Below are 5,000 nucleotides of genomic sequence, written 5' to 3'. Positions count from 1 at the left end.
AATAATAATAATAATAATAATAATATCACTAACAATAATCGTATAAACTAAATAAAATCTAAATTATTCCATCATCTTCCCACAGTTAATAATGATCCACAATTTAATGTTAAATTTATGTAGAACGCAAAATAACATCCCTATTCCTCCAAGACTCCTATCATCTCAGATATGGGAATCCTTTCAGGAACCATTCCAGCTTTTTGTTATTTGGGTCTTTTGTTCCTCGAAATGAAATCTATTGTTCCAAAGATACGTCTGTTGTCTTCTTGCAAACGGGTTTACTTATCTGGAGGAATCTCTCCATGACTTAAGGATCATTCTGTATCTGATCGTACGCTAGGACTGTAAAATCATTCACTGAGTGAATTATAAAAATGGAAATAGCGAGAACTATCTTACAGTAGTTATTACAAATAGAAATAATGGAAACTTTGTTATAGTGGTCATTACCTTAACGAAATGTGATTTAACATTAACGAATCTATATCTTTAAAAAAAAAGGTAAAGACAAAGGTACATATGAACACACACATTAAATAAATAAATATATATATATATATATATATATATATAACCCAAAGAAAATACACATGCGTATACTGTACCATGCGTTTATATATATATATATATATATATATATATATATAATATAATATATACATATAAATATGTCAGAGAGAGAGAGAGAGAGAGAGAGAGAGAGAGAGAGAGAGAGAGAGAGAGAGAGAGAGAGAGAGAGAGCAATGATAGTTGTCAAAGACAACACAATATCCAAGTCTAGTGGGAAATGTATTTGCTTTGGTCTCCTGTTACGTCATTAATCCACTCTGAGCCCAAAACTAAACAGTACAAGATAATGAAAGTCTACTATATTAGGTCACAAAGTTAGCACAATGGTATTATATATAAATATATATATATATATATATATATATATATATATATATATATATATATATATATATATATATATATATATATATACAGAATATACATGCACGCGCACGAATGTGTATAATTACATGATATACCAACATGCAACGCAAATATATATCACAGATAAATAACTATCACTTACTGAGTTGGTCATTAGAATATGCTCAAATAGTTCCATGTTTCCCAGGAATCGTTTCCAGACTTTCTTTCGTGAAATCATTTGAACACAATTTGTACTTTTCATTACAAGGACACTTTTTCTCATTTCCAAAAACACCAATGAAAGTTATCAAGAACCCTTTCATCTTTAGAGTTCTTCCATAAACACATCAGAGATCTTAAAAGAAGTGTCATAATTTTCACCAGTTCTTGAAATATATTATATAAATGAGATAAACAAACAAACATGAATTACTCCTAGTATATAAAAATTAAAAACGATGTCATATTTTCCTTCGGTACCGCTGATCGGTCCACACCCCAAAAGCATTCCACGGTTTCATACTAATTTCAGTTCCTAATTCTTAAAGAAAGTTTATGAACAATACAAAATCTCCTCACAGCATACTGTACAACTGGCATTACTAATCATTTATCTTATCCATCTACAAGGAACGTCTAATTTAGATGAATGTCCTGTATACAATTCTCCACCACTTCCGTTTTAAGTGTTTAAAGGTCGTTCAGGGATAGCCGAGAAAAGGGACAGTAACCATGCCCCAACTAACAGTGCAATGGCCTAGATACTGACCACATATACATATGATTATCACTCCAGCCCCTTTCCACCCAAGCTAGGACCAGGGAGGGACAGGAAATGGCTGCTGATAACTCAGCAGGTACATCTAGGCTCCACCAATCCCCTCCATCCCTTCCTCACTGTGAGGTTGCGGGCACTGCAAGAAACTATCAAGCTTGAGCAGGACTTGAATCCCAGTCTGGTAGATCGCGAGACAGAAACGGTTTCAATAAGCCACAAGTTATTTCTTTGTGTGTATATTGTCATTCAAATTCTATACTGTTCACCTTTCCAGTTGAGCTTTGAAGAGTCTTTTAGGAGATAAATCATTCCAGGGAGAGGTGTCGCTCACTGTCAAAATTTTGCCAAAGTCTCTCTCTCTCTCTCTCTCTCTCTCTCTCTCTCTCTCTCTCTCTCTCTCTCTCTCTCTCTCTCGATACTTTTACATAAATTCTCAGAAACTATTACTGAAAACTTTCAACAACCAATAAATGAAATATTACACTGAAATTATTTGTATTTCTTTATAAGTATTATTAGTATTTTTAGCCTCAACATTTTTTTAACAATCTTGTTATATTATATTTCCTATGAAAATCATATAAAGCTCACCTCAAGTAAGATAAGAAGAATGATTCCGTAAGATATCGCTCTTCTTCTTATTTAACCTTCACAAGTAATGAATTTTCTCTGTTCTTTCCCCTCTTGCCTGTTAGTTGTTCGCCCTTTATGATGTCGTCATTAACGTAAAAGTACCATGAATGACACTAACTACACTTGGTGTAAATACCATAAGATCGCTTTGTATTTAACTTTTATCATTAACTTGCCATTTCCTCTAACATTCATGCTTCATCCATATGTTATTTTCAGTTGCCACCATAACATCAATAAATGATCACATTATCAAACTAGAAATCTAAAAAAGAAAAAAAAAACATTATATTTTTCTCCCCAAAAGTTTTACGATCAACATTTAGGAATACAAGAACTTTGTATCACATTCCCATTCCAACTTGCTACCTACGGCCTGCCAACGCAAGAGCCCGTGTACATAGAGTAAAGCAAAGAGGAAACTGAAGACTTTCTTGTGTTCTAAGTACTTCGATGGTGTCGATTTGACATTAACGAGCAATGTGCGGTGTGAAATGTTGAATGTTTTCGAACGAACATGATAAAATGACTGTGGAGCTTCTGTAGAGAGTACGGTTCCCTTGCTGTATAGGACTAGAAAAGCAGCCCTTAAAGTAACTAACTAACTAACTTACAACATGATGCTGTTGAAAACCCTATAAAACACTGTCTTAACGTTATGATATACTAGTAAAATTCTTAGGTTTGAAGGACATTATAACAATGCGTATGTGATTTATTGATTTCACTAGAGATTTGTGAATAAATAAGGTCATGTTCCTTTCTTAGCCTCTTGAGAAAAAGACTTGAGAACATGAGATTTTGGCAAGAATTCTCAGAACCAGAAACGTATTCTTAATAAACTAGGAATATCCCTTACAAGGGGAATCATATATTTCCCCAATATAACAAAGAGCAAGTGTGGCCACATATGTGTGTGCACGCATATATATATATATATATATATATATATATATATATATATATATATATATATATATATACTACTCGATCTTTCCCAGTTTCTCGTGTAGGGGGGTATGGGGTACCTCAAGAGGTACACTCGGAAACCACAACTGCCGTGTTGTAGTTACGAAAGGGGGCGGGGTGGAAAAGGTTGAATCTGTGTGTGTCTGTATGTGCATATCTTGCAAATATTTAGCCGTCATTTTTTATTTGTCGCGTGTACAGTATATGATTTGAAATAACAATCTGATCAGGTCAAAGTGTGTTAACATTACACCTATTATATATGAAAGAGTCTCAGGCGGAAAAAAATATCTATTTCAGCATTTATCGGCCGTTCGTAGACAAACAAAATCAGATAAGTAAACTAAGATTATACAAGACATTAAAGATCTTAATTAATTGTCTTGAGTAACTCAATCTTTTCATTCCTTTATCAACATTTTTGTATTAGAGCATTTTGTCCTGATCTAATAAACTATTTGTCATTCCCAAGGGAAATCATCTAACGGATGGGATTCCAAAAGTACTGTATATTAAAATAAGGATGACTAGAAGAGATATTATTTTCGCCTTTTCAGTAGGATATACCTACAAGAAAGTTTCTTTTAGATATTTTATGAAAATGAGAATACAAGACAGATAAAAACCCAACTGAATAAAGGAATTATGATTTTAAAAGACCCTTTCAAGCTATATAGGGTTTTAAAAGACCCTTTCAAGTTATATAGGGAAATAAGCTTACTCGAAATATTTAACATCTCGAAGATTGTATTCAGAAATAAATTCAATTCTGTCGAAGAAAAAGCATTTTCCTTCAGAACAGGAAAGGATAAAAAATAGTGTCCAGCTACGAATGTCGAGACAGAATCTTCGTTTGTGATGCCTATTACTTAACAGCTAAAATCATATATCATCGGGTACACCAAATTAGTTATTTATAGTTTTCCATTCAGACGACTGATTTTCCAAGGCACCATAAAAATATTTGTTTGTTGTAAATTTTATTTTGTGGTAGCACATTGGAAATGTCCTTGTCTGGTGAACTGCTAGACTGGGGTTCCAGACACCCTCAAGCTTGAGAATATCTTGCAGTGTCTACAACCTCACTATCTTTATGACCTAAGAAAGGGGGTTCGAGGAGCCTCTAAGTTTATGTACTAGGTCATCAGCCCTCGTCCTAGCTTGGGTGGAGAGGGGGTTTGAGAGCTGATCATATGGATATATGATTAGTCTTTAGACTAGGCCATTGTCCTGCTACTATTGTCACTGTCCTTGCCTTTGTCATTCATGAGCGACCATTACAGATGATACATGACACTAGACTAGCAGCAATACACACCCATTTGCCTTTGAACTTCAAATTTTGCTTCGTATTACCGAAAGATACCAACCATAGGTACAGACAATATTCCTGGTTAAGCTAAGCGAATTCTATTACAGATTATCAAAGAGATCGGTGATATGAAGACCCGGATATTGAAGTTTGTAATCTGAGCAATAGACAAACGCTTCAGGAAATGGATCTTGGCTCTGAGCACAAAGAGACTGAAATACTAATATCTATACCATTTAAAGAATAGCAAAGTCAATAAATATTCAAAGAAAATAATTATCCACATACTATACCTACCTACCTACCTACCTACCAACTCTCTCTCTCTCTCTCTCTCTCTCTCTCTCTCTCTCTCTCTCTCTCTCTCTCTCTCTCTCGATGTTAGAT

Source organism: Palaemon carinicauda, chromosome 3 (assembly GCF_036898095.1).
Source record: "Palaemon carinicauda isolate YSFRI2023 chromosome 3, ASM3689809v2, whole genome shotgun sequence".
Classification (NCBI taxonomy): Eukaryota; Metazoa; Arthropoda; class Malacostraca; order Decapoda; family Palaemonidae; genus Palaemon; species Palaemon carinicauda.
Note: the sequence above shows the minus strand (reverse complement) of the source record.